Here is a 22326-nt window from a genome sequence, read left to right on the forward strand (position 1 = left end):
TAATCATTGGATAGGAGCAGCAAATAATAACAACGTAACAGTTACTGAGATAACACAGTACTCAGGAGAGTCAGACCGCTGCTCTCTTACACCCCTCCCCCACTAGAGAGTCAGACCGCTGCTCTCTTACACCCCTCCCCCACTAGAGAGTCAGACCGCTGCTCTCTTACACCCCTCCCCCACTAGAGAGTCAGACCGCTGCTCTCTCACACACCCCACCCCTACTACAGAGTCAGACCGCTGCTCTCTCACACTCCCCCCCCCCCACTAGAGAGTCAGACCGCTGCTCTCTCACACACTCCCCCCCCCCCCCCACTAGAGAGTCAGACTGCTGCTCTCTCACACTCCCCCCCCCCACTAGAGAGTCAGACCACTGCTCTCTCACACTCCCCCCCATTAGAGAGTCGAACCGCTGCTCTCTCACAGACACCTCCCACTAGAGAGTCGGACCACTCTCTCGCACCCTCCCCCCCAATAGAGAGTCAGACCTCTGTTCTCACACACACACCCCCCCCCCCCCACTAGAGTTGGGTTGGGGGGTGGGCACAGACACAGTATGGCTCCAAAAGGCCTTAAAGGGTCAGTCCACCAAAAAGCCTAAACGTTGCCCCATCCCTCAGACTCCTTTCACTTCCTATCCTGTAGACACAATAGTGAGAGGAAATCTCTTCAAGGTGAGCAGAATCCCCTCCTTGGCAGAACAGGTGTCACCATTGGAATGTTTCTCCTTGGTTCCTATTCTGGTGTCAAATAAAAATTTAGATTTTCATTTTAGTCCAGGTGACATTAGTCACCAGGACACACTGAGTGAGTGAATGTACCCAGCAGGTTCACAGACCAATAAAAACCTTGAACAAGGCCTTCATATTGAGAGAACACAGAATGTCCAATGTGTTTTGGTGGCCCCAAGGATCTCCACCTTCTTCAGGGCAAGAAAACATACACAATAAACAGTGGTTCTAGCCCTTTCACAATCTATTCAAAACTAAAAACAAAGTTTTGGCCTTAGGTACACTTTTAAAGGTAAATCTTGGTGGGGCGCGTCTCACGCCTGGATTCCATGGATCGTCCATCTTGGATCTTGGATACTCCAAGAGCGAGAAGGTCTTGCTATAATTGAACATGTGAAGGGGTGCTCTGTCTACTGTTTATCTGGTGGACCCCAGGTACCCCAGTCTGCACTGCTCCCTGACAAAATTCCCTGCTGTGTTGCTGTTCAGCTGGGAATTTTGTTTTTCTCACCCATTCTTGTGTGTCCCAGCTCCTCCGGAATTGTTTTCAGCAAGGACATGTAACAGAATACATTTTGGCTTAAATCTAAGAAGAAATTCAGTTTTTTACATTTTTATTGGATATGTTTTATGGCAGAAAGTAGACAATATTGGGTTTTTTTCAAAATGTTTTTTTGTTTATATTGCCAAAAAAAAGAAAAACCCAGTGGTGACCACTAATACAAAGCTCCAGGGCTTTTTTTTTCAGCAGGAACGCGGGGGAACGCAGTTTCGGCACCTCCTGAATGTATGTAATGGCAAGGGGTGTGCTGTAGGTTCTACTGATGCTGGATGCTGGGGGATCTATTGTTGCTATAGGGGTATCTATTTTTGTGAGGCGGTCTATTGTTGCTAGGGAGGTCTATTGTTCCTTGTAGGGGATCTATTGTTGTTGGGGGGGTATTGTTGCTGGAAGGAATCTACTGTTGAGGCAGGGATCTATTGTACCTAACTGCTGGAGAATCTATTGATGCTGGCTTTTGGGAGATCTGTTGTTGCTGCCAGGGGTCTATTGTTGCTGGGGTGATATTTTTGTTGCATGAGTCGACTGTTGCTGGGGGAATCTATTGTTGCTGGGGGGGGGGGGGGGATATATTGCTGCTGGCTGAAAGGGGGAGTCTATTTTACAAATTTTATTGTTATCATTAACAAATTCCATACAAATTACTTAGCACAGCAAAATGATACTTGGCTCTGTATTCTTTAAATGAGGTGGTGCTTGGAGGTGGGCAGGGGATGGAACCAAGGGAAGGTGTTCGGAGGTGGGTAGGGGCATGAATTGAAGTGACTCAGAAAGGGGGGGAGGGTTCCAGCACCTTTTCACCGAGAAAAAAAGCCCTGCAAAGCTCTATGAGTGTGAAAAAAATATACATTTTGTTTGGGTACATCGTTGCATGACCGCGCAGTTGCCAGTTAAATTAGCACAATGCTGAATAGTAAAAAATGGCCTAGTCATTGTATATTGCATACTTGCCAACACTCAAGAATTTGCCGGGACAGTCCCGAAAATGAGCTCAATGTCCAGCCTCAGCTTTGTCCCGGAAATACAGGCTGTATAAAGTGTTTTATTTGCGAGCTGATCCCAGCCGAGCTCACAGCCTGACAGCCTATGGATACAGGCTTGCAGTACCTCTTCTCTCCATTAGTGGCCGCTGTACAGAAGAGGGAGTGGGCAGGACGTTTCCTCCTCATCTGAATAGAGTCATTGCTTGTGCACATGTGGGCTGCTAAAACACTATAGGTCTGCCTCAGCATGTACTCCTGCCAGGATAGGAGAATGAGGAAGAAGATGGTGTGAAGGTACTGTACCTGCACAAACAATGGGGATGAGGTTCTTGGACACAGAGTTGTAATGAGGGAAGTGTGGGGGGGGGGGGGGGAAGGGGTCACATTTTCAGGCAGTCTTTTGCTGGAGGGAGGGGGGCAATGGAGGCAGTGCTGTCTCCATTCATTCCTAGAAGATGATCCCTGGTGATTGGACATTCACCCTTTTATTGCTGGCAGATGAGTTGGAAATGTGTGATTAACCCTTTGTTTGCTACAAGATCTGTGTGTTGAAAGTAGGGACAGACCGATAATCGGGGGCCGATATATGGGGGGCCGATATGCACTTTCCCTGATATGTCGTTATCAGCCCCGGAACTGGCCGATATTGCAGATATTTTTGTGACGTCATTCTGCCTTCTTAGGCCGCCTCCTTTGCCTTGGATAGCCTCGTCTGGAGACAGGACTAGTCTCTGTATTAGCCCTGTACCAGCCAACCACCCACAGCCCCTGTGCCATTCACCCACCTTCAACAAGGTGCCAGCCAGCCAGACGCCCACCCACCCACCACAGGGTGCCAGCCACCCACCCACCCACCACAGGATGCCAGCCAGCCACCCACTACAGGGTGACAGCCAAACAGCCACCCACCACAGGGTGCCAGACAGCCAGCCACCCACTACAGGGTGCAAGCCAGACAGCCATCCACCACAGGGTGCCAGCCAGCCATCCACCACAGGGTGCCAGCCAGACAGCCATCCACCACAGGGTGCCAGCCAGACAGCCATCCACCACAGGGTGCCAGCCAAACAGCCATCCCCCTCAGGGTACCAGCCAGCCACCCACCCACCACAGGGTGCCAGCCAGCCACCCACCACAGGGTGCTAGCCAGCTAGCCACCCACCACAGGATGCCAGCCAGACAGCCATCTACCACAGGGTGCCAGCCACCCACCCACCCACCACAGGATGCCAGCCAGCCACCCACCACAGGGTGCTAGCCAGCTAGCCACCCACCACAGGATGCCAGCCAGACAGCCATCTACCACAGGGTGCCAGCCACCCACCCACCCACCACAGGATGCCAGCCAGCCACCCACTACAGGGTGACAGCCAAACAGCCACCCACCACAGGGTGCCAGACAGCCAGCCACCCACTACAGGGTGCAAGCCAGACAGCCATCCACCACAGGGTGCCAGCCAGCCATCCACCACAGGGTGCCAGCCAGACAGCCATCCACCACAGGGTGCCAGCCAGACAGCCATCCACCACAGGGTGCCAGCCAAACAGCCATCCCCCTCAGGGTACCAGCCAGCCAGCCACCCACCACAGGGTGCCAGCCAGCCACCCACCACAGGATGCCAGCCAGACAGCCATCTACCACAGGGTGCCAGACAGCCACCCACCCACCACAGGGAGCGAGACAGCCACCAACCACAGGGTAAAATCCATTTATCTGAGTTCATCAACGGACACAGCACCCACCTCTCTATGGAGTTCTGATACTTCTAATACTGCTTGCTACTAAACTGAATATCTAGAGCAAAGAGGGGGGTTATATACCAAGCTGAGGACGGCCCATGGACATAGCCAGGTGTTTTTTGTTCTGCCTAGTCCTGCTCCTGGAGGAGGCAATATAACCCAGTAGTTAAGATTTATGGAGCGCTGTGTCCGTAGATTAAATCAGCTTCTGGGTTTTATTTCCAAAGTTTAATTAAACAATCTGATTGTTTTTTTTTTTTTTTTTTTTGCAGCAATGAGCCTGATTTTGCACTCTCCAGCTTTAGTAAAAAAAAAAAAAAAACAACATTGTTTACTATTGTTATGTTGTGATTGGCCCATTGGCCTACAGCTATCACATGGTCCAGGATGCTATGATTGGCCAGATACCATGAGATCATTGATGAACAATTACAGATCACACACAGTAGAACACGATGTAATGAATTTATTCCATTCATGACTATGTGACATGTGATCGCACAGCGATCATGTGGTACCTGGGCCGCCTACAGGGTCAGTGGACAGAGCAAGTGCAGATTGCACCACTTCATGCCTGTGCCTTGCCCTATGCCTGAGGGAGGCACCCGGCAGCAGTAAATATACTGCTGGCTGTCGGCAAGTGATTTTACAACACTCTGTAGCTGTTTGGGAACCAAGGAGTCCAGTTGCCAGAGTTTTGGGATAGGAATGTTGTCCCATTCTTGCCTGAGTTAGGATTCTAACTTATCAACAGTCCTGGGTCGTCTTTGTCATATTTAGAATTTCAAGATGTACCAAATGTTTTAAGTTGATGAAAGGTCTGGACTGCAGGCAGGCCAGTAATGCACCCGGATTCTTCTGCTAGGAAACAATGCTGCTGTCATAGATGCAGTGTGCGGTTTAGCATTGTCCTGCTGAAATATGAAAGGCTTTTCCTGAAAAAGAAGTCATCTGGATGGGAGCATCGGCTGCTCTAAAACCTGAATATATCTTTCAGCATTGATGGTGCCCATTCCATACACACTAATGCACCCCCATACCATCAGAGATGCAGGCTTTTTGAATTGATAAAAAGCTAGAAGGTTCCTCTCCTCTTTAGTCCAGAGGATGCAGTGCCCATGGCTGCCAAAGGGATTGTTGCTGCACATATGTGTTAGGCAGGCAGCAACAGGATAATGAAGATTTACTTACCAGATCCTTCACTCCTCTCTGCTGCTAGACTCCTGCAGCATCTTCTCCCCTATGCTCCAGCAGTCTAAGGTCCTGACATTATGAACACCGATGCAGGGTCTATAGCCCTGCATTGGACATGAGGACTCACTGCCGGATCGTGGGGGAGCGCCATCTGCCGGTGAAGCGGAGGAACAGATAAGTAAAAATGAATCTCTCTCCTTTATAATGTACAAGCAACTAACCCTTGTAGTATAGTGTAGCCTATCTGCAAGGGACCATTTTCACATTTCACAGAGTTGGCCTTTAAAGAAGGCCTGTTCTGACAAAAACACAGGACTGCCATTGCTAACCGCCTCCTCCTAAAAATGCCAGGTGCTTGGCTGTCTGTGGCTTCAATGCTTTCTAAAGGCCCGTACACACGTACCGATTGTCGGCCGAATGATCGGCTGTCTTTTGTCCAGGGCTGTCGGTGTCTGTTGAAAAGTGCAAAAGACTGCACAAGAATTTTGTCCGCCGACTACAGCCGACTGCAGAAGTGATGTCATGTGATGGTTAGCTTTCCCTGTGTTTTTTCTTTTCTGAGCATGCCCAGTCTTGCAAATCTGCTGTCTGTCGGCCGAATTCTATACTGACTGGCGGACAATCGGCCCTTCTGGAGTCGGCATACAAAAATTTTCATGCTTGCAAGACAGATTCTTTTCGGCCGAAATTGCGCTGTCGGCTGTCGGAAGCCTCATACTAACAAGCCGAAAATCGGCCGATTGTTCAAGCGGCCGAACATTTTCGGCCGACGATCGGTACGTGTGTACGGGGCTTTAATCACAGACCTGTAACAAGCATGTAGCTAGTGAAGTCAGGGAAAAGTCAGATCATCTAATACTCGGACTTGTTCCATGTCAGTGACTCGGAAAATACTGTAAGCTTTGGGTCATCATGATAGCCAGGACATTAGTATATCCAGAAGGAGATCTCAGCATTGGCAGCCTCCATATTTCTCTCTGTACAATCTTCACTTATTACTGAATATGGATGTCAGAGAATCTGTACAAATGGCGGTAGTAGATGTGGATGTGGAAGAACATGATAAGGCAATGAATGTTATGATTATCTACAATACGATCCTATCAGCTGTGCCATTGTAGTGGTGACAGGGTCACTTTAAGAGAATCTACTTATACTCTGATTATACTATATTGTTGTACCCCCCCCCCCCCACAAAGTATTTGTTCATATCTTTATTAGCCCACTTACACCAACAGTTTGTTAATTCTACCTTTTGAAAAAAATGATTAAACACACCCACACAGATAAAAGAAATGTGCATTTATTTATTTATTGTATTTTAGCCTGGAAAGCATTGCAGGCACGATCAGTGAATGGAGGGTGCAATGCTCAGGCTCCTGCAGACTATTCTTCCAGCTGCAGGACTATACAGATATACAGACATTCAGTCACAGGGCTGGAGAAAGTGATCAATGGACTATGGGTGTGGTGACGTCCCACACTTGTGTTCTATTCAGTGGAGGCACCAGGATGAGGGGGGTTCTATATCGCCTTCAAAAATGTCTTTAGGCACCCCCATCCATCGGGTATCTGCCTGGGTTTCCAAACACCAATACATACACAGTGCAGAGCAGCCTATACCTGTGTTCAAGCACAGAGGAGGAGCTACTGCATCTGCTCCACCTCCTTCCTTAGCCAATAACATGCTGCGAGTTGCCCTGGAAACGCCCCCTCTTTCCGAACTGTCACGTTGGATGAAAGGGAAGAGCCAAGGGACCCAGTTGCCTGCCGCCGCTCCATATCCATATCATGCAGGAGGAGGTGAGCCTGACACCAGCAAAACAATGCGTCTGTGACTAGCACACGGTGCTTTTTGCATTTGAACAGTTTGATCAACGGTCTCCATCCCAGAAGTCATGGCATTAGAGGGTATGTGTGGGCTAATCTTTACATATTATGCTTATAATATAGCTTGTCATCTTCTGGGGACCTCCCCCCTGCTCTCTCTCCAATGATGGGACTTGTTTTATTCCCTGTAACACAACAATGGGACTTATCCCGGTGACACCAATGATGGGACTTATTTCATTTCAACTGACACTAATGGTGGGATTTACTATATTGCCACTGACATCAATGATGGCGTGTACTTTATCCCACTGACATCAATGATGAGACTTATTTTATTATCATTAACACCAATGATGGGATTTGTTTTGTGCCCATTGACACCAATGATAGGACTTATTTTCTTCTACTGACACCAATGTTAGGACTTATTTTATCCCACTGACACGAATGATGGGATTTATTTTCTTCTCCCTGACACCAATGATGTACCCCTATGCCTTCTTGGCAGCACGCTTCACACACCTCATTTTTCTTCTCAAGCCCTTTGAGGGGACCCTCTAAATTTTTTTTTTCAATTGTTTGAAACTGTACTAAAGGATATATCTTTATTGAGAGACTCGCATTAAATCTGAATAAAATGGCATTGTTCCTAGGAAACAATGTGAAGAATATAAATAAAGATCACCTTCTCCCCTCTTCTGACACAAGCTTGATCCATCTTGTTCCAGAATTTTCCCCAAATCTGCACAGCAGAATGTACAATGCACAACAAGTGACTTTGCGTTGCCGTGCGCTGTGTTGGGAGAAAATAATCTATAAATCAATACTGTGGACATTACTATACACCCTTTCCATTTCTAACGAACTTTGCATAAAAAGAGGGATTTTTGGTCCACATGTATCGCAATACATGTTTAAGCTGGCCAACTGCGTCAAAGTAATCCCTCCCTGGCCAGTTTTTTTTTTTTTTGTTTGCTTCCTATATATACAGAGCATAGCTTGGTGGTTTCAGTATAAAATCTCTGCACCTACATGGAAGAAATTCTTGGCGGTGTCACTGTGTCTTTTGACACAGGGTACAAAGCTTGACGGTTTCTATCCAAAGGGAAACGCTGTAGGTGCAGGACACAAGTTCTTGGCGGTTTCTTCTGTATCTATAGGAATTGATGATGGTATGTTTAACAGGTGAAATCCATAACTGGTGAGCTGTCAGTGGGCATGTGGCCTGTGTAGTAGCTTTGAAATCCCCACTCTTCTACTCTCTAGGGCACTTGCAGGACAGATCTGTGATATTCTGACACAGAACATCGAGCCCTGAATATAGAAGACAGAGAAGAGCAAGGATTTCAAATCCCCGGAACTACTACACAGGCTCCATGGGCACTGACAGTTCAGCTACCTGGGAGGTAAGTACAGCTGAAGATGTACAATGTGCAATCTTCTGTATGTACAGGATTTGATCCTTCACAGGTGATGGTACAGTATGGAACTCACCTGTTGATCCAGAGGAAGGCAAAAAAACCCTTGTGAAGCATTGTATAATTCGCTCCAACAGGGAAAAAAATTCCTTCCTGACCCCCGAAGGCGATCGGATTACTCCCTGGATCAACCATCTGTGGTGCAAACAATGGTGGTAAAATTTCTGTGATGTTAACAAATTGTCAAATGTCCATAAAATCGTTTTCTTCTGAATCTTCGCAGGACGATATCATTGTCTAATGCAGACTTGCATGGGTGCCCACATTCTGTTGATGTATGTGAACATGGGTAAGTCTATCTCCACTCCTGGATTCTTTGATGGTTTTGGCATGATATCCGATGGAGAAAGTCGGCTGTCCATTTCCACGTCCATGGGCTGTAAAAAGAAAACACATGCGTCATTTTCAATGTTTATAGATCTCTGGTCTTATTGTTTATTAACCACTTCAGCTCTGGAAGGTTTTACCCCCTTAATCACCAGGCCATTTTTTTGCGATTCGGCACTGCGTTACATTTTTTATCAGTTTAGGCCAGTTTGTATTATTCTACATATTTTTAGTAAAAAAAAATCCCAAAAAGCGTATTTTATTGGTTTGCGTTATAGCGTTTACAAACTATGGGATCGATTTTTGGACTTTTTTTTTGTTTTATTTTAGTTATGGCAGCAATCAGCGATTTTTAGCGGGACTGCGACAGACAGATCAGGCCCCTAACTGACATTTCTGACACTTTTTGGGGACCAGTGAGATTAATACAGTAATCAGTGCTAAATAATATGCACTGTTAGTGTATAAATTACACTGGCAGGTAAGGTGAGGGTGATCAAGGGGTTAAATTTAAGCCTAAATGTGCTTGCTAACTGTGGGGGGGGGGGGGGGGGTCTGTAAAAGGCACGCTAACTGTGGGGGGCTCTGTAAAAGGCAAGCTAACTGTGGCTGGACTCTGTGAAAGGCAAGCTAACTGTGGGGGGGGGGGGGGGCTGTGAAAGGCACACAGAGATCTGTGTTTCAACTTAGCTGAAACACACAATCTCGCTGTGCCTGTCTGACAGGAGAGCCACCTGCTTTGTTTACATAGGCAGGCGTCTCTCCTGTCAGTTTAACCGAAGATCGCTGGAGTGCGTTGGCGATCGAGCCCGCTCCTTCCGAGCGCTGCCGATACAGCGTGCACATAATCACGTAGATCTATGTGATTATGGACACCCGAGCCACCCTGTCACAGTAAATCTGCATGGGGTGGTCGGCAAGGGGTTAATTACCAGCTCTCTCTATACAAATTAGATCCGATCTCTTCTTCCTCATTTCCATGTAGTGGGAGAACAGATAGGACACAAATGTGTCTATGGCCATCACTTCCATCACATGGTGATGGCTGATGTCACATCTCATAGACCCTATAGAGGTTGTGTCATGTACCATTGTACCATCTCACTTCCGCTGTGCACCATTGTGTCTGGTGCCTAGAAACTTATGTTCTTATCTTCTCCTCTCATGGAAAAAGGAACAATTGACTGGTTAGCCTGTGAGGTTTTCGTGCAGGCTGGAATATGTTTGTGTTCCCTACATTATCTGTAAGGATACAGCATTGCTCCAATCTTTTAGATACGTAGTAATATCATCCCATTAGGGCAGGGGTGTCCAAACTATTGCCCTCCAGCTGTTACGGAACTACAATTCCCATGAGGCATTGTAAATCTCTGACATTCACAGATATAACTAAGCATGATGGGAATTGTAGTTCCTGAACAGCTGGAGGGCCATAGTTTGGACACCCTGCATTAGGGTTTGGGTACTTACCATGTCCACTTGGAAAGGGGGCGATGCTTTCCCTTCCTCTAGTTCTTCCCAGTCGATGGATTCCATGAAGATGTGGGATCTGATGTCTTCACTGATACCCAGTCTCTCCTCTGGATATTTGCAAAGCAGCTGTAAAATAATGAACAGTTATTAATGAGGACTTGTATACATGAGTAATAAAAATTACATCACTTGGCTCTGTATAGATTAGGAAAGAACTCTGACTACTTTGCATCTCTTCCAAATAGAGCATCTAAGTGTGTGAAGTACTGATGGACCGATATCGGTTTTTCCTTGCTGATACCGATATATTGGTCAATGCATATCGGTATCGGCAGATATTTTCGTACATTGAAAAAAAAAAAAAAATATATATATTTTTTTTTTTTTTTCTTTTTTTTTTTTCTTTGACAGGTACTCTTGTGGAGGGATCTGGGGATCCCAAACCCCTCCTCTGCACTTAAAGCATTCAAAATACCAAGTTTGGCTGTTTTGAATGCTGTCATTTTTTTAATCTGGCGCCAGTACCCAGAAGAAATGTCATGACATCACTTGCGGGTTTTTGCATGGAGATCCGATTCAGAGCCAAATGCTGCTTTAATCGGGCCTTCGGCGGCCGTGCAGGCTGGTTGCCCGGGTTTCCCGGTGGGATGGGAGACCTGGGCGAGCCACGGGAGGGGGGGGGGGGTGGTGTCCCCTCCCGCTCCTTGTAATGACAGCGGCATCAGTTGTCGTTTCAAAACAGCCGAACGGTATCAGGGTGATGCCTCTAGCTGCAGGCATCACTCTGGTACAAGCACTTTCCCGAAATATCGGTCACCTTGGTGGCCGATTCCGATATATAGGGGAAAGTGCAGATCGGCCCTCGATATATCAGCTTTGCCGATAATCGGTTGATCCCTAGTGTGAAGACACACACAAAGCCTAGTACAGGTGCTGGATGCAAAAATAAATGAGTTTGAGTTCTGTGTTGATAAAATTATAAAACGTGCATATCAGCGATTTACCCCATGTGGTATCTTCGGCCCCCTCAGTCCCATGATAATGTGTTAGCATAGTTGTGTAACTGAGACTTTACCAAGGGACAAAGAAGCCAAACTACCCAAAAGTCAAGCCAATGACCAGACTTGTTAACAAACCTACATTATACCCCTAGAGCAGCAGTAGGCCCAGAAGCCTTTCCTGTTGCTATTTAGAGTTAAAAAATGTCTTCTACTTACTCCTTTTATGAAGTCTGCCAGGTCCGGGTCCATGTCACGGGGGTAATAGGGATGGCAGAAGTTCACCTCTCTCCTGTATTGATCAAAGGTCCTTCTCCCAAATGGCATACGCTTTGTGGCCAAGATGTAAGTAATAACTCCTAGAGAAAACCAGTCAGGTTCGAACTGGTAAAAGTCATTGTTGACAACCTGCCAATCCAAAGAAAAGACATCAATTAGTACATTGGTCAGCACAGAAAACCAGAATACATCAAAGAAGCCCATGAAGCGGAGTTCATTAAAGGGGCCACATAGGCTGACCCCAATATCCTAAAGGAGGCACAAACCCCCCTAACTTATAGTCTTTTATATATAATCCCTTTTATAATGTATATTCATCAAACACATATGTTAAGGGAAGTATTTTTAAAGCTGTGGTGTGTCCTTTAAAAGGGCATACTGCTGCTTTACAAAAATAAACCATTCTAAAGCAGAGTGGTGTGCTTTACAAAGGTGCATGGCACTCCATTGGCTTCTCAGGGCTTCGAGCAATAATAAAATGAATGGGTATAAGAAAAATCAGAGTGGTATTTGAAATATACCACTGAAATACTGAACAGATAAACTATGAGTCTGGAGAAAAATACATACCTCTGGAGCCATGAATCCTCTGGTTCCAGCCACGCCAGTGGTTCTTTTATCGTCCCATAGACCGCCTACTGCCAGTCCATAATCGGCAATGCGGACATGTCCTTTTTCATCCATTAGAATGTTATCAGGCTTGAGGTCCCTGCAAAGAGAAAGACTGTAAGTGTCATCTTCTGGTTCGGGTCATCTAAAACACTTTACCACCAACTGATATTTTAATTATAGGTGGCTGCTAGTGACAAAGGTTTTCCATTAGCTTCTTATATCAGTTGATTGGAAAAGTGAGAAGACATTAGGTACCCATGTATATATGTGCCTCTCCTCAATCTCACCTCAGCACACATTTTACACAGGTATATGGTATACAATTGAATAGGAAAGAATTAGTTACCTATGAAGGATGCCATTACTGTGAAGGAACTCCAGTCCACACGATATTTCCGCCACAATGAACCTAGGAAAGAGAAAAAAAATTTAGATTAAAACAAAATGACATATAAATGAAATGAAATTCAAATAAAAGCATAACCCATGGGCAGAGGAAGGCAGGGGCAGGAAGGTGCTGGTCAAGTCTGATTAACAGGGCCACCTGAGACAGGTGCAATTTTTGGTGCAGTTCTTACCAAAATCCAAAATTCTAAAGTCTACTGGGAGATCCCACCTATAGGATCCAATCTGCCCCATTGTAAAGAATAGGCACCTCCAACACTCCCCGTTAATCTTGTGTCTCAAAGCACATGTGCACTGCGACTCATTACTAGGTAACTATATGTACAGTCTCCATCATCTTTCACATGTGCAATCACTGCCCGCTATGGGAAAAACTGCGTTTGAGAGCAGTGGTCAGGCTTTCCAGTATGCTGCCAGCATGGGGTATTTAAACTATTTATGCAGCACTTAGTATGTAAAAATAAAATAGAAAGAATAACATCTATATTACTCTTATGTACAACCTGACTGCATTATAGTAATAAATACAAAGGCTTTAGTTAGACTTTAGAATTAAATATCTTATAAAGCTTGCTTTCTTTTCTATTGTAAACTTAGTGATGATACTTACTTGATGGTGTCACTGTCGATTGTAGAATAGTTCCAGATGAAGTCACCTAAACTCCCTCCGCAGACATATTCCATAACAAAACAGGCGGTGAGGGGGGTTTGAAAGGCGGCATATAGCTGAATTAGAAAGGGACACCCTTCCGACTTTTCTAGGGCGTAGCGTTCTATATCCAGGTCATATATATTTCTAGTCTTAATGACAGACTTAATGGCCACCTTCTGCTGGCTCTTTCGGTGGGTAGCCAGAACAACCTGAAAGAGAGAATATAAAAATGAGTGGGGTCGTCGGTATTGAAAGGACTGGGGCAAGGGGGTATCTAGTATTGATTATGAATCAGAATTAGTTTTAGGTGAAGGCTGTTTGGTTCTATGACAGATTGTCTTCTGTCTCTGGTAGTTAGATCTATCTGCTTTTAATGTTCACAACTTCTTCCAATGTTGTTTTTGGTGTTTTCTTCTATTCCTCAGTGTGATAAAGAATGCAGCAGAAAAAGTGAGACCACATTATGGCAGCAGAACTCATGGAGGTGGATTTCAGAGGAAGGCAGTGGGACAAAATTTGGTCTGTCCAATGCTGAAGCCATTTTTGGTGGTTTGTACATAATGTCTGATTACCAAAGAGGGGTGTGTTGTGTGGGTGGAGCCAGTATTTTTAGTAACGGGGGAGTAAATGAATACTTACCCTTCCATAGCTTCCTTCTCCGAGCACATAGTGCAATGTGAAGCTTGACAGCATTATTATCATGTCATCGCTGGGTGCGGCGGAGTCATATCCAGTGGTGTCAGTCTCTGAGTTTAAACGTCCTGAAGGTTCTGGAAAGACACTCACCATGCTTAGGTTGGTGTCAGGAGTTTCAGCCAAGGCAGGATGTGCAGGGCTGTGAGGTCCTGAAATGACACTGGTGTTCAGGTTGGTGTCATTGGTTCCAGCATCCGCTGGATGTACAGGGCTGGAATGCCCTAAAGATGTTGCGGAAACCTCCATCAGGTTGGAGGTGATGATAGTCCCAGCCTTAGCCAAGGTGGGACAGGCAGGGCTACGATGCCCTGAGGATTCTGGAGATGACTGGTAGTGGTCCTCATCTCCAGACATTGAAGTGGTGGTGACAGTCACCTCAGCCGAGGTGATACAGGAAGGGCTACGAGGCCCTGAAATGACACTGGTGTTTAGGTTGGTGTCATTGGTTCCAGCATCCGCTGGATGTGAAGGGCTGGAATGCCCTAAAGATGTTGCGAAAACCTCCATCAGGTTGGAGGTGTTGCTAGTCCCAGCCTTAGCCAAGGTGGGACAGGCAGGGCTATGACGCCCTGAGGATTCTGGAGATGACTGGTAGTGGTCCTCATCTCCAGACATTGAATTGGTGGTGACAGTCACCTCAGCCGAGGTGATACAGGAAGGGCTACGAGGCCCTGAAATGACACTGATGTTTAGGTTGGTGTCATTGGTTCCAGCATCCGCTGGATGTGAAGGGCTGGAATGCCCTAATGATGATGAAGAAACCTCCATCAGGTTGGAGGTGATGATAGTCCCAGCCTTAGCCAAGGTGGGACAGGCAGAGCTATGACGCCCTGAAGATTTTGGAGATGACTGGTGGTAATAGTCATCATCATCATCATCATTTCTGCGTACACAATGTGTGAAGTAATTCCCCATTGTGGAAAATAGCAGATACTCAAGCGAAACAAGGAGCAAAAAAAAGGAGAACCTTCCTCTACACCTCTCACAGCTTGAGTGAGTTTTCCCGCTCCGGTCTTGGCTATTTATTGGCCCTGTCTGTGACCTGTCATGTCAAAGTTCCCAGTGTCCAATGAGATTTGAGTTTTAAACTCACATGACCACAGTGACAGTTATTTGGCTAGTTCCAGCATCTGACCTGTCATGTCAAAGTTTTCAGTGTCCAATGAGGTTTGAGTTTTGAAGTCACATGACCAAAGTGACAGTTATTTTTTTTTTTGTTTTCAATTTCAAAAAGGTTTGAAGTCACATGATTAAAAAACAGTTTTTTTTAGGGTTGACTTTAATTAAAAAAAAAAAAAAAAGTATAACCTTATGATTTGAGCCTTGTAACTTTATCTTGTAATCAAATGACTAAAATTCTTTTTTTTTTTTTAAACCCCTTTATGACCAGGATATTTTTTGATGTTCAGCACTGCGCTACTTTAAAACATGATTAAAGTCAAATTACTAAAATAAAAAATAACTGTTTTTTTGTTTGTTTTTTTTCTCCTTTTTTTAATATGAGAAAAAATAGTCTTAGTTATTTAAGCCTTGTAACATTATGTCATCTTTCTGTAATCACTGCAAAGAGTTGGCTCTGTTAACTTGCACAGAACTTTCTTCCTAACACTGAATATTCTTACAGGAGGGGAGAACACAGGAATGACCTCATCAGCACAGGCTGGACATGTGCCCTCCCCTGGCTGTGTCATACAACTGCCATGGACATCCAGGAGCTTGTCGTGCCATCTGTGGTGGTGTCTGGATCAGAAAACTGGCTGAACCGAATCTCAAATCTTTTGACAGGCAAGATAGTTCTGACAAATATATTTCAATGGGCTTTTTATTACTTTGGAGTTCTGCTTTACATATTTGGTGCTGGTGGGGTTTGGGGGGGGGGGGGTATTATGTTGTCTGGGAAGCTGCTTGACTTGCTGGTTACATGGAAGTACTTCAACCTCTTCCCTCAAAGCTCTGTTCTGCTTTATCACTAATCTGAAGTCTGATCAATGCATTCCACTTAATGGGCTTGTCACCTAAATCGTGTTGATGGCACAATTTTTAGTTGCCCATAGCAACGACTGATCCTCCAGCTGTCTATTTTACAGCCGGGATTGAAAAGACATAAGGAAGCTGATTGGTTTCCAAAGTAAACAGGGCCGTTTATCATTATAGGACATTTCATGTTATTAGACCCTGTATTAGCTTCCAAGTGTAAAGGACAAATGTACAAACATGTTGCCAATAGCAACCAGAGGGTCATTTTACTAGCATGCAGGGTTTAAAGCGCTTTGAATTATTCTACTTCATAGGCCTGTTTAATGAAGTGTTTTCTTGGTAAAGAAAATAAAATTATAAAAATTTCCTGTTGCCCATAGCGACCATTGCCCTATATACTGTATGAGATATCTGCTAAAAAGGTAAACAACATGGTTGCTACAGCAACCAGTTTGTTTACTTGTTTACAAACCTGAGCTGTAAAATAAACAGCGGGAGGCTGGGTTCACACTGGGGCGGCAAAGTCACCCGACTCTGAAGCCGCCCCGTGCAGCGCGACCTCAGCGTGGCTTGCAAACCTCTTCTCTAATAGAAGTCAATGCAGGTCGTCCCCAAAGTAGTGCAGGAATCTTTTTCTAAGTCGGAGCGACTTGAGTTGCTCCGATTGGAACGGTTCCATTGCACTGAATGGAGCGTGACTTGTCAAACGGCTAAGTCCCCTGACAAGTTGCCCCATTGTGAATCGGGACGGAGGCTCTTTTTTATAGCTTACATTTGTAAACAAGTAAACAAAATGGTTGCTATGGCAACAAGGTTGTTTACCTTTTTAGCTGACATCTCATGTATAGGGCCCTATGTTCTCTAGAACAAGTATACATACATGTTTCCAATAGCAACCAATCAGAGGTTTTGTTTTTATGTGCAGTGTGAATAAATTGCAGTGTTTGTTTGCTATGAGGGTAGTGGGGGCATCTTGTAATGTCCCTGGGTTGTTTATTATGGGAAACCTGTACTGGGAGAATACAGAGACTGTGACTGCTGACGTCTCCTTCTGAATATACTATTTGCCTGGCTGTTAGTCTAATTCAGGCTTGTCCAACCTGCGGCCCGAGGGCCGCATGTGGCCCAGAACCATAGGAAATGCGGCCCACTGCCCCCTGACCATTATTTTTATTTTTTTGCTGGGGGAGGAAGGAAGTCGGCTTCCAACTAACTGTAGGCAGAGGCTGCCTCGGAGCCTCTGTCAATGATAGACAGCACATTGGTGACATCTATCATAGGAGCTGGTCCAGGAGGCAGGACTTCGTATGACAGCGGTCACTCGGTAAGCGGGAGATCCCTGCTCTGTGTAATCCAGAGGCTCTTCTCTCTCTTCATTGCAGACTGCATTGGATGGGCACTCACTGGTGAGGCTACATTGGATGGGCACTGATCAGGCTGCATTGGATTGGCATGCACTTATGAGGCTGCATTGGATGGGCACGCACTTGTGAGGCTGCATTGGATGGGCACGCACTGGTGAAGCTGCATTGGATGGGCATGCACTGGTGAGGCTGCATTGGATGGGCACTGATCAGGCTGCATTGGATGGGCACGCACTGGTGAAGCTGCATTGGATGGCACGGTTTAGGCTGCATTGGATGGGCACGCACTAGGCTGCAAGTGCCGTGCGATCACCCGGCTGCCGCAGGAGACTTAGGATGTCTGCAGTCAGTCACAGAGCCGCTGCTTCCTGTATAGTTCCAGCTCTGTCACAGGCGGAGTGATATGAAATGCACTCCGCCTGTGACAGGAGCCATACAATAAACAGTGGCTCTGCTCTCTACTGCAGCCGCTGCTTCCTCCAGCAGTACCCGACGTCATGACCAGCAGTACCCGCCAGCAGTAACCACACCAGCAGTAACCGCCAGCAGTCTGCAAAATAAGTAGAAAAGGAATGTGCATTAGTGTGTGTAACTTGTTGCAATATGTTTTTTAATAACTAGTTGTGTTTTGTCATATGTCATGTCCTTGTTCATACATGTATGAATAAGGACATGACATTTTCTGGCTGCCTAAGTCATATGTGCTAGGGGTGCAACTATCCCCCAACTGAAGTGGTCATGGTGGTTAGAGTGTTCCTTTAATATCTCTCAGAAGAAGTAATCCTCCGTATACTGATTCCATTTCATTTGATCGTCCTCTAGTTGTGTTAAATTAGTGTGTGTGTGTGTGTGGGGGGGGGGGGGGGGGGGCGGCGCGGTGGAGTTTTATTACTTATATATCTTATCTGTAGTATATATTTTATATGCGGCCCGAGAAAATTTCCCTACACTCAATGTGGCCCAGAGAAGCCAAAAGGTTGGACACCCATGGTCTAATCAATCGGTTTCTGTTCATTCTCCATCACTATTTGGGAACAATTCAGCACAGAAGTTCTAAATGAACATGCAATGATGCAGAAAGCATGGAAGCCAGAGACAGCCAGCAATCTAGCATTTTCAGAAGGCAGTCGGCAATGGCAGTCTACATATTTCTCTCAGTATGGGTTGCCTTTTAACCATTTGGGGGAATCATAGTTGTGTCCTAATGCATACATCCGTGGAAAGAGACTCTGCAATTCAAGATGGCCACTGTGTGTACAGTATATGCTCCTTATCCCCTTATTTATTGCTGTCTGGGTAGCTATGGGAGAGATTCTGGCTCATTCTGCCCACTTCCTGTCCTTCTGATCCCCGAGGAAATGAGGGGTAAATCTCTACAAAGGAGACCCAGACAATGATAAAAACTTGTCAGAGGGATCTAAACTGCTCCCACTCTACTATTGTGACCAATCAGATTATGGGATTACACGATGGAAACAGAAATGCATTTGATTGCATTTATTATCGATTATGATTGTATTCTTTCGATTGAAATCCACTTTCCCAAAAGTGGCGTATTGATTGATTGGGTTGTCATCTGTAGATCGATTATTCTTATTGAAGGAGATCAATCAGAAAAGAAATGGATCATTTATCAAAACATGTATGGCCACTGTTAGGGTTTAACCACTTGCTTACTGGGCACTTATCCCCCCTTCCTGACCAGGCCAATTTTCAGCTTTCAGCGCTGTCACACTTTGAATGACTATTGCGCGGTCATGCAACACTATCCATATGAAATCTTTAGCATATTTTTTCACACAAATATAATTTCCTTGTGGTAGTATTTAATCACCACTGGGTTTTTTATTTTTTGCTAAACAAAGAAAAAAAGACAGAAAAATTAGAAAAAATATATAATATATGTCATAGTTTGTTATACAATTCTGCAAACAGGTAATTTTTCTCTTTCATAGAAGTGTGCTGATGAGGCTGCACTGATAAGGCGCACTGATAGGTGGTACTGATGAGGCTGCACTGGTAGGTGGTACAGATGGACACTGAGAGGTGGCACTGAAGGGCACTGAGAAGTGGCACTAATGGGCAGCACTGATAGGTGACACTGAAAATGAGACACTAATGGGCAGTGGCGACTCTAGGAACAATATATAGTGGGGGCACATAAGATACCACAGTCAAAACTGGAGGGCACTCATAATTTTTACCACTAAATCATACCACTGAAAAAAAAAAAAAATAAGTATATACTAACTATTTACTTACTACCATTTATGATTGTATCCTTTCGATTGAAATCCACTTCCCCAAATGTGGCCTATTGATTGAATGGGTTGTTATCTATAGATCGATTATTGCTATTGAAGGAGATCAATCAGAAAATAAATTGATCATTTATCAAAACATGTATGGCCACCATTAGGGCTTACCCTCTTGCTTACTTATCCCTCCTTCCTGACCAGGCCAATTTTCAGCTTTCAACGCTGTCATACTTTGAATGACTATTGCGCGGTCATGCAACACCATCCATATTAAATTTTTATCATTTTTTTTTACACCAAAAGAGCTTTCTTTTGGTAGTATTTAATCACTTTATCTATTTTTTTCCTATTTACTGTTGACTCAATGATGTGAGATTTATTACCTCTCCTAACGATATCTGGTTGTTTGCCGGATGTTGTTAGTATTCTCTGTCCGGAACGCATCTACATCATTTCCAGTAAGGCGATGTGTGATGTCCGCCTTCCGGAACGCAGCCGCGTCACATTCGATACATTCCTGTTGGTCTCCTTCCGGGTTTCTAATGGTGTTTTCTTGTTTTTGTTTCTTTTTCCGGTTGTGAACAAGCATGGAGACCCGTGTGATACGTTAATAGTTCCTGTCTGTTTGGATGTTTGGCATGACGATACTTCAATAAATTCAAGCAACTTCATTCCATAATGGAGTGCGACCTATTTCTTTTTCTACAAATACTTTCACGGTGGTGAGCCGAGGTGAGCACCCAACTGGATTGCAGAGCACAGCTGATTGAGCCTGAGCTGTGTTGCTCTTTTCCTTGCATTATCTATTTCCGGCTGCTACTTTATAATTTAAGGGATATGCTCATACGTGACCACGCCCCTGGTGATGTCTGTTTTTGACAAACGTGACAGGAGGAGTCAGATCACGTGACATCGCTACGCTGGGTAGTCGGCCATACTTTCGGTTGGAAACATTTACTATACTATGAGGATTTACATGTGATTTTATTGCTTCTGTTTAGTCTATATATGGTGGAGCGTGCCGGCATACTAGAGGCCATTTACGTCATATGATTGGAGAGCTGGAGTGACATTTCTAAGCTTCACCGACTACTTTTGACCATTTTGACTTTTGCAGATCCTTCCCAACACCTTTCCAAAACCCAAAAAATTGTCCCATATTTCATAAAGTTTCAGAAAAAGAGTGTAATAATGATGTGCATGTAGTAATGTGAAAAATCTTCAAAATCAAATCTGTGCAAACACCCTGTGCAATCCTTCCACCGATCTAACCAATTTTTTGGTTTTTGATTTTTTTGGATTGCTTTAATATCATAATTGATTTTGGATTCACTGTATATGTTTGTTATGCACTTTATGAATGTGAAGTTTCATGACTGTATTTTTTACATGCATTTTTGTGGCACTGATTCGTCACGTTTATGTGAGAGTGATTGGTTACAATAGTTGTTTAACCACCTCAATACTGGGCACTTAAACCCCCTTCCTTCCCAGACCAATTTTCAGCTTTTAGCGCTGTTGCATTTTGAATGACAATTGCGTGGTCATGCAACACTGTACCTAAACCAAATTTGTGTCATTTTTTCCCCACAAATAGAGCTTTCTTTTGGTGGTATTTGATCACCGCCAGGTTTTTTATTTTTTGGTGCACAAATAAAAAAAGACCGAAAAGTTTGAAAAAAAAAAAAAGTTTTTTTGTTTAGGTTATAAAATTTTGTAAATAGATATGTTTTTTCCTGCACTGATGACGCCGCACTGACAGGCACTGATGAGGAGACACTGATGGGGTGGCACTGATGGGGTGGCACTGATATGTGGCACTGATATGTGGCACTGATAGATAGCACTGATATGCAGTATTGGTGGGCACTGATAGGCAGCGCTGATGGGCACTGATAGGCAGCACTGATGGGCACTGATCGGCGGCACTGATGGGCACTGATGGGCACTGATAGGCGGCACTGATGGGCACTGATAGGTGGCACTGATGGGCGGCACTGATCGGCACTGATGGGGGGCACTGATGGGCACTGATAGGCAGCACTGGTGGGCAATAATGGGCACTGGTGGGTGGCACTGATAGATGGCAATAACGGGCACTGGTGGGCAGCACTGATAGATGGCATTGGTGGGCAGCACTAATAGGGGGGCACCACTGGCAGGCTCTCTGAGCCCTGTTTGCCATCCCTGGTGGCCATGGTGGGCATCCCTGGTGGTCATGGGTGGGCATCCCTGGTGGCTCTAGTGGCACCCCCTCCCCCCAGGGCTGCACTGGTAATCAATCATCTGATTACCAGCACAGACCCCCCCTGTGATCAGTGAGTAATTAGAAATACTCACTGATCACCCCGGCTGCAGTATCGATCCTCTGCTCTTCTCCTCACTGACAGGATCTGTCAGGAGGAGAAGAGATCAAAGCCGTTACAACGGCTGTATTGACATTACATGACGGCTGTGATTGGACACAGCCGTCATGTGATCAGGAGGGCCAATCACAGGGCCCTCCTGCCGAGGCTTGTTGCTCTGTGTCCTAGGGACACAGGCACATCCAGATCGCGCCGCTGCGCGTGCCCGCGGCGGCGCGATCTCTCTCCTTCTGAAGGACGTTCCGGAACGTCCGATCAGAAGGAGGAGACTCCCACCCGGCCGTATATTTACAATGGTCCGGGTGGGAGGTGGTTAATAATTGCACTAGCACTTTAGGCTAGAGCACAAAAAGTTGTTTTTGAGAAAATGGGTGATAATTTATTAAATTACCCCTGCC

Source organism: Pelophylax lessonae (assembly GCF_965119305.1).
Source record: "Pelophylax lessonae genome assembly, chromosome: 11".
Classification (NCBI taxonomy): Eukaryota; Metazoa; Chordata; class Amphibia; order Anura; family Ranidae; genus Pelophylax; species Pelophylax lessonae.